This window comes from Lemur catta, chromosome 9, assembly GCF_020740605.2.
Source record: "Lemur catta isolate mLemCat1 chromosome 9, mLemCat1.pri, whole genome shotgun sequence".
Taxonomy (NCBI): Eukaryota; Metazoa; Chordata; class Mammalia; order Primates; family Lemuridae; genus Lemur; species Lemur catta.
In genome coordinates this window covers 79,787,779-79,797,102 of record NC_059136.1, presented here as the reverse complement: position 1 = coordinate 79,797,102, position 9,324 = coordinate 79,787,779, and positions in this window count along the sequence as shown.

Below are 9,324 nucleotides of genomic sequence, written 5' to 3'. Positions count from 1 at the left end.
CCTGTTCTCTCCCCCCCTACATGAAGGCTGTGGTAAGAAAGCAACAGCGGCTCGTGGAATCTCTTTTAAAACCCAAGCTGCTCCACGTACACAGGATCCTCGCGGGCAGCCGCAGGCTGTGGCGGTGTTTGCAATAGCGTATCATCTCCTCAGCCAGTTCCCCACTTGTGAACAACGTAGTCGTCTCCAATGTTTTGCTGTTGCAGAATGCACACAAATGTACGTCAATGCACAGGAAAAGGTCTGGGAGCACGTTTGCCTCCGGAGGGGGAGCAGGACTCCCTGATGAACTTGGGGGTGGGTGGGCGGCGTGAGAGAGGGATGCTCCCCGTTTCCTGTGCCGTAAGAGGCAGGGGGCACTTGCCGGAGTAGGGGAGGAAGAGCGGGTGCCTGAGCTTGCTCTCAGGACCCTCTTGGGGAAACCTGCTCCTTTCGCCCTTTTCCAGGACTGGGGAGGACCCAGCCTTGCACCGCACCGGCGGTCCTCACGCATCGTCTATGGAGAGGTGGCCGGGCTCACTGTGTCCTCGGGGCCTATTGCATCCCTGCCCTCCCTGGGACCGGGACCACTTCCGCATCCCTCCTCCATAGTGTTTGTGGCCCCCTGTCCTGTGCTTGGATTCCCCAGGGCCCTGCTGTCCTCACCGGAGTTTCCCTCCCCTGTGTCCTTCAGTCCTATCAAGTCTCGGCCCTCAGGACCTTGTTCTTTGGGAGGGGACCCATAAACAAACCCCAGGCATCTCTGCCAGGCAGCCCATTTGCATTTTTAACTGGGATTTTCTGGGGAAAAACTCCTTACCAGGAAAAACCCCATCCATTCCGTCACCACGTGCTTTGTGGGCACCCCCTACTGGGCGGGTGCTGAGAGCGCAGAGTGGGCCCCGCCCGGTGGGGGGCGCCCTGCAGGGCGGAGCCGGACAGAGGCAGAGCCGGTGGGCGTCTCAGACACAGGGCAGGCAGGTGCAGACGTTCTCAGGCCAGTGGGTTTCCTCCACGGGATCGAAGCAGGCCAGGTAGGCAGCGCCTCCGCATTTGTGTTCCTGGGAGCTGGAAGGAGCATGGGCTTAGGGACAGAAGAACTGAGTTCACATTCTGTCTCCTCCACCTACCCGCTGGGGCACCTCAGGCAAATCAAGTCGTTGAACCCTCAGTTTCCTCATGAGTAAAATAGGATTCAAAGTAGTGTCAGACTAACCGAGATGTGCTGGAATTTACTATCTGCATCCAAGATGAATGTAATGAAGATGTCCACTATCTCTCCCCCAAGGTGGCAGTGTGGCCTGTTAGTTGGTGCCCCTCCTGCCTGAGGGGGCCGGCCCAAGACAGGGCAGCAGGGCACAGTGGTCAACCACACAGACCCTGAGGCCAGGTGGCCGGGGCCCAACTCTGAGACCTTGGGCAGGTTACCTAACCTCTCAGGACCCCAGTTTCCTCATTTTGAAATGGAGACAGTAAGAGGACTCTCTCTACATAGGCCTCTGAAAGGATTGTTAGGGCAGGTGAATGGGGTTTGACTCTGCATGGCCCTGTGGGGGCTCGTGGCAGGGACGACTGAGGAGGAGCGAAGAAGCCGTCCCCACTCCTGAGAGGGTGGAGAGCTAGGAGTGCTGCGCCCGGGATGCCAAGGCTGCATGGGGTGCACCCCACACCCTGGCACTGGAGAACCTGCCTCCTTTCCTGGCAGAGCGGGGCTGCAGGAGCGATGCGTGCCTGACAGTCCCCAGCACGCTGACTCTCTGGCTGACGCTGTAATGCATTAGTCACAGATAAAACAGATCCCGGGATAGGATGCTTTCCTTTTCTTTTTAAAGCAAAGACAAGGTCTAAATAATAAAATGAACAACAGGCTGTTTCAAAGGAGCAAAGCTAGGGACTTTCACCACCCATTTTCAGGATTAATACGAATCAATGGAAGGCAACTATTCTACAGTGAATTCGGTTTATGAAGCTATTGAATTCTGAGAAACTGAGTGCCTTCCTGCTGATCTGGTGGGGGTGGATCAAGGAATACCAGGGGCTTCCTGTGTCATTCAAACAGCCTTGACATCATGTCGAGTCACACTGGCCCTGGACACAGAAGGGGAGTACAGGGGGCAGGAAATGGGTACTCAGCTGGGGAGGGGGATGGCAATAAAACCTTTGGGACTTAGGGGGGTGATGAGTAGGAGGTTCCAGGAGGGAGTGGGCTCTGAGTCAGAATGATGAGGAAGGAGGAGGCTTCCTCCTAGGGAAGATCTTTTGGTGTCAAAAAGGGTCCATTTTAAGCCTCTTTAAATTCGGTATGAGATGGGCTGGAAAGGAGAGAGGAAAGGAGAATTGTAGCTTAGAAAGGGCAGAGAATTAGTGGGCAAAGGTCTCTTGGCCAGAGTAGGAGCAGGCTTTATCCACTGGCATCAGCTTCCCGGGAAGCCGGAGACCCTGGGCCTCAGACCACCACACCCGTAGTGGTCGGCACAAAATCAGACAAAGAGTTAAATGCAGGTTCTGAACCAGGATTCAGTCTATTTTCCAAAAAGAATTTATCAGATGTTCCAACCCCATAATACACTGTCCTATAAACTGGGGGATAGTTCAAAACATTCATCAAAACTCCTTTGTAGGGTGTTTGTGTGGTTAACAGAACATTATATACAGGCTTGTGACTAGGCCTTAAGGGGTTCAAGCTTTGTTTTCCTTTTCTCTTTTTTTCCTAGTCAGAAACTAAGTGAGGAGGTGCATTTCTAGCCCCCAAACAGAAATTTTGTTTTTTTCTTTTTATAGATTTAGAGGGTACAAGTTCCCACTTGCACATCCTAAATCTATAAAAAGAAAAGAGTATAACCTCTTTTGTTACATGGATATGGTGCATGTAAGTCTAGGCTTATAGTGTAACCATCACTTGAATAGTGTACATTGTACCCATTGAGAAATTTTCATCCCTTACCCCCCTCCCACCTTCCTACCCTCTCACCCTTCCAAGTCTCCAATGTCTATTATTCTACACTCTATGTCCATGTGTACACATTATTTAGCTCCCACTTGTAAGTGAGAACATGAGGCATTTGGCTTTCTGTTTCTGAGTTATTTCATATAAGAAAATGGCCTCCAGTTCCATCCATGTTGCTGCAAAAGATGTGATTTCATTCTTTTTTGTAGCTGGGTAGTATTCAATGGTGCATATACACCACATTTTTAATCTAGTCATCTGTTGATGGATACTTAGGTTGATTCCATAGCTTTGTTATTGTGAACAGTGCTTCTGTAAACAGGTATCTTTTTGATATAATGATTTCTTTTCCTTTGGATATGTACCTAGTAGTGGGATTGCTGGATCAAATGGTAGTTCTATTTTTAGTTCTTTGAGAAATCTCATGCTGTTTTCCATAGAGGTTTTTGTATTGATTTGCCATCCCACCAACAGTGTATAAGCGTTCCCTTTCTCTGCTTCCTCACCAATACCTGTTATTTTTGACTTTTTAATTAATAATGGTAGCTATTCGAACTGGCATAAGATGCTATCTCATTGTGGGTCTAATTTTCATTTCTATGATGATTAGTGATGTTGAGCATTTTTTCATATGCTTGTTGGTCATTTGTATGTCTTCTTTTGAAAGATATCTGTTCATGTCCTTTGCCCACTTTTTAATGGGGTTATTTTTGTTGTTGTTGAGTGGTTTGAGTTCCTTGTAGATTCTGGCTCTGCGTCCTCTGTTAGATGCATAGTTTGGGAATATTTTCTCCCATTCTATAGGTTGCCTGCCCACTCTGTTGATTATCTCTTTTGCTGTACAAAAGCTTTTTAGTTTAAGTCCAATCTGTCTATTTTTAATTTGTTGCATTTGCTTTTGGGGTGTTAGTCATGAATTCTTTGCCTAGGCCAATGTCCAGAAGAGTTTTTCCTAGGTTTTCTTCTAGAATTTTTATAGTTTCGGGTCTTACATGTAAGTCTTCAATCCATCTTGAGTTAATTTTTGTACATGGTGAGAGATATGGGTCCCGTTTCATGCTTCTGCATATGGCTATCCAATTTTCTTAGTACCATTTATTAACTAGGATGTCCTTTTCCCAGTGTATGTTTTTGTTGACCTTGTTGAAGATCAGTTGGCTATAGGTACATGGCTTTATTTCTGGGTTCTGTATTCTGTTCTGTTGATCTATGTGTCTATTTTCATGCTGTTTGGTTACTATTGCCTTGTAGTATAATTTGGAGTCAGGTAATATGATCCCTCCAGCTTTGTTCTTTTTGCTTAAGATTGCTTTGGCTATTCAGTCTCATTTTTGGTTCCATATGAATTTTAGAATTTTTTTTTTTAATTCTGTGAAAAATAACGTTAGTATTTTGACAGGAACTTCATTGAATCTGCAGACTGCTTTGGGCAGTATGATCATTTTAGTGATATTGACACTTCCACTCCATGAGCATGGGATTTTTTTTTATTTGTTTGTGTCATCCACTTCTTTCATCACTGTTTTATAGGCTTCCTTATAGAGAGATCTTTCACCTCCTTGGTTAAATTTATTCCTAGGTTTTTTTTTTTTGTACCTACTGTAAATGAAATTGACTTCTTGATTTGGTTTTCAGCTTGATCATTATTGGTATATAGAAATGCTATTGATTTTTGTATATTGATATTTTATCCTGAAATTTTACTGAATTTGTTTATCAAAACTAAAAGTCTTTTGGTGGAGTCATATTATGAGCAAAGAAAGACAATTTGACTTTCTCCCAAAGAGAAATTCTGTGCAATATCAAAATATAGGGACGTTTGCAGTGGCAGATCTGGGAGGTGGAACCAGCTCCCACACAGCTGCCAGTGGCACCCTGTCCAAGACAGATCTGAAGTTCAGTCAGAAGGTGAGTTTTCAGTCCCCTGTCACGGATAGGCTCAAAAGCACCAACCAGTAAGGCAATGCTTCCAGACAGTCATTCATCAAGAGGGTGAATGGCCTCCAGCAGTTATGTCCACCCAGAACCTGAGAATTTGACTGTCTTCATCCATTTTCTGTTGCTTAAAACAGATTACCTAAAACTGGGTAATTTATAAAGAAAAGGAATTTATTTCTTACAGTTATGGAGGCCTGAGAAGTCCAAAGTCAAGGGGCTGCATCTGGTGAGGATCTTCTTGCTGGTGGGGACTCTGTGCGTCCGCCCAAGGTAGCGCAGGGCATCACATGGTGAGGGTGCTGAGTATGTTCACCTGCTAGCTCAGGTCTCTCTTCCCCTTCTTATAAAGCCACCAGTTCCCCTCCCATTAATCCATTATTCCATGAATGGATTAATCCATTCATGAGCACAGAGCCTTCAAGATCCAATCACCTCTTCAAGGCCCCACCTCTCAATACTGCCACCTTGGGGATTAAGTTTCAACACGAGTTTGTGAGGTGACATTCCAAACATAGCAATGACCCTACTTAGAAAAAGCAGTTTTGCAATTGTAATTAAGTTAAAGATCTTGAGCTGAGATCATCTTGGATTAGAATGGGTCCTAAATCCAATGACAAGTATTCTTGTATGAGAGGAGCAGGAGATGTGAAGACATAGGTAGAGCCTGGAGGGATCTATCTGCAAGTCAAGGAATACTAAGGATTGCCAGGAGCCAACAGAGGCTGGGAGAAGCAGGGAAGGACCGTTAGCGCCTTCAGAGGGAGTGCAGCAGTGCCGATAACTCAATTTTGGAAATCTGGCCTCCAGTACTGTGAGAGAATATATTTCTGTTGTTTTAAACCACCTAGTTTGTGGCAATTTGTTACTGGAAGCCTCAGGAAACAAATACAAAACCCTGGCTTTTTCTTTATATGGCATCTAACAGAAGATGTTAATTCAAAAGAGGTTCTTTTGTTTATAAAGGAAGACCCCTTCCCATTTAAATTGGACAAGTACCTGCATCAGGGCCGAAAAGGGGACAGAGTAGAAAGAGGTGACTCTGGAGTCAGAGCACCCAGACTGACTCTGCACCATGTGCCTGGAGGGTCGTGTCACCTCTCATTCACCTGCCAGATGGGAACATAGTGGAGAGGAGCAAAGTAGATAAATCATGGAAATGCACCATAAAAGATTGGCTGGGCCCCCACCACCTCTCTACCCTCTCAGGGAGCCCTGGTAGAAGGAGCCCCTTTGCTGAGGCTGTAGATCAACAGCGACTATCTGTAGAGTTAGTGTGAGCTGTGCTGTCAAACTGCCTGGGCTTCACATCCTACAGCTTCATGACCTTGGACAAGCTCCTTCCCTGAGCCTCATCTCTTCATCCATATGGAGAAAATTTAATAAAAATATCTAGCCAATAGCACTGATTGTAATAGCAATCTAGCAATAATAGCATTGGTTGTAAGAATTGAGGAACGTAATAGATGAAAAGTGGTCAATTAGCTTAATTCTGGGCCCATAGGATGCTCTCAGGAAAATGACCTGTCTTCATCAGCATTGCCATTCAGCTCTGAGAACGGAGGCTTCACGTGGGAGTCCACGTGCTGCTCAGCCATCAGCCTCAATCTCAGGCTTGCTGGGCTCCCTTGCTTTCCTCACACCTCACCCATTACACCCAGCCTATTCTGAATGTAAATGACCTCTCCTTGATGAGATAAAATAATAATCTAACAACAATTGGGTTTTAGCACTGAGGAGGAGATGCAGGGGTGCAGAGTAAGCACATGAACTTCACCTTCCCTCATTACAGGGTTGCCCCAGCTACAGCCAAAGTTGAAAAACACAATCAACAAAGCATAAGGAGTCTTACATCTTCATTGTTTGCACTAGTGAAGAGGAATTTTTTCAGAGATAATATTTTTGTTGCAAAGGCTCATCTATCCAAATCTTGGCAATACTTTCAATCCTGTTTTCTTCTGTTAAATATTTAAAAAATTAAAATTTCAACTTAAAAAAGCCCACGTAGTGAATAATCTCAGTTTTGTAAAGTTTATCTATCTGACTTTGCATTTTTCTTCCTATGGTTTGATAAGTCTGTGTGTATAGAAAGGTGTCTGGGATGATGTTCAGAAAATGTTGACAACGGTATGTAATGAGGTAACTTTCTCCTGCTTTTTTTTTCTTTGTACTTTTCTGTGTTCCTTGAGCATGTAGAAAAAGTATATATTATTTTCACAAAAACGATCAAGTTATTTTTAACATTTACGTGTTAATACCTAGAATAGGCAAATTTGTAGAGACTAAAAGTAGAACAGAGGTTGCCAGGGCACAGGAGAGGGAATGAGGAGTTATTGTTTAATGGGTACAGAGTTTCTGTTTAGAATAATGAAGAGTTCTGAAAATGGACAGTGGTGACAGTTACAAAACACAGCAAATATACTTAATGACACTAAAGTATACACTTGAAAATGGTTAAAATGGCAAATTTTATGTTTATATAGATTTTACCACTTACACAAAAAAGTGTGTTTGCTGTGTTTCCCGTCCCCAGGGCACTATGACAGTTGACAACCACGTAGCCAATATGGCGGGCCAGCCTGGCCGGTGGGCTCCATTCTCCAGCTCAGTATTTGCACAAATGGAGCCTTAATGATTTAACTCCAAGAAGAGACTGATGTGGGGATTTCAGGATCTTAGGCAGGGCACAGGGAAGAAAAATCTGCTAAATAACTTTGAACGGAGGAGAAGGGTAGGGTTAAAGAGCGATCCTTCCTGTGCCCTTGAAAGCCCAGCAGACAGGTGGAGACTTTCTCTTCCTTTTCCTTTACAGAAGTGGCCAAGAAATTCTGAACCTTGGAGTTGCTCTTGGATCCCTTTGCGCTGTATCTTCCCATTCAACGAAATGTCCCATATTTGGCCCAATTCCAAGTTTACATCTTTTGTCTGGCCTGGAGCCTGTTGTCTTCCGAGGAGGCTCAGTCCTGCACTATCCTCTCTCTCCAAGGAAGACAGATGCATCGGCAGATCGTGGGCTGGAGACAGGAACTCAGGCCCCACCTCCGGCCTGTCCATTCCAAGCCCCTCAGTGTCTCTGTTGTCCACCGCTGCCATGGTGACTGCTGGAGACAACACCTGGCCAGTGAGAGCCTGCCAAAGCCCACTGTAGCAACAGCAAGGGACGAAGAGGGTATTTCCGGGACAGTCAGTGAGGAATTGGAGACGTGGGGCCAGATCTGCGCCTGCCAGCCCGAGCAGTCTGGAAGTGTTTGACCCAGAGTTGAAACCACAGAGCTGAAAATATAATTTTTAAAAATCAATATAATTGCTTTTGTAAGCGCTAAATCCCGAAGAACTCTTTGTAAGTCCCTTTCTGGTTCTTTATTCTAGGGCACGATGACCAAGAAGCGTGTTGGCCTCCATTCCTGGCCCTTGGTGGGGTTTATAATTACAGCAGATCCACAGAGAGCTCCCAAACACCCTGGCCCGGCCAGGCGGACACCAGCTGTTTGCTCGCAGACCTCGAAGAGAGCAAGGCTTGCAGACAGCAACACATGTTCTCATATTAACGTCTTTCTCACGAGTGCTGCCCCTACGCTGTTAACACAGTCGGAGAAGTCAAAGTGGCTTCCCTGTGTGTGTTTCTTCTCCCCACTCCCCTTTATTTAAAAAAACATGGAGTTTTAAATTTCACGTTCTGTGATCTAACTTCCTATTTCCCACTCACAAACAAATGACATCTGGCCACTCTCAACAATAAACTTGGAAAGATGAGACATTTCCTGTTAGTTCTCCATGTAACCCCTGCTTAAACTTTCAAATTCCTGAAAGAATTGCCTGAAAAATAAATGGATCATTAAAAAGTGAAGAAAAGGGAGGGGGAGGGGCCGGGGACCTGCCACAAGAGCCCTCTGACAGTCAAGGCTGATAAGTTTTTAGCAGTATTCCAGCATTTTTTAAAAACCACGTTTTAGCACTGATAGGTCGATGCAGATTTGTTATTCGGCACAATCACCTTGCAGAAATTGTAACTGGAAAAACTTTCCAGACTGCTGGATTGTAACATCACAGCTAGTTGCCCAATTCCTTTAAGTGGTGGTAGAAAATACTATTTTAAAGTTATATGCTTTTTAGCACTCTGCTTATCTATGCACTTAATTCCTAAGAAATTGCATGTGACCTCACAACCTTGACAGTTACACAACCCCATTGTCTTTCAAGTCTACATTTTCGAGCCTGGATTTTCTTCCTCATCCTCAGCTGCCAGCTGGACATTTCTTCTTGGAAGCCCTGCTGCTATCTCCCCTGCAACATGACTAAGGCTGGTTACTCCTCTCCAGCCTCCCAAAGCTGCCTCCCTTGTCCACACTTCCTCTTTCTCTCAATACCAGCTTTTTCCAAGACCGGGCTCTACCCATGGGACATTCTGGAAGGTCTGGGCTCTTCCCCTCTCAGCTCATAGAGACAGTGACCCATTCTATCAC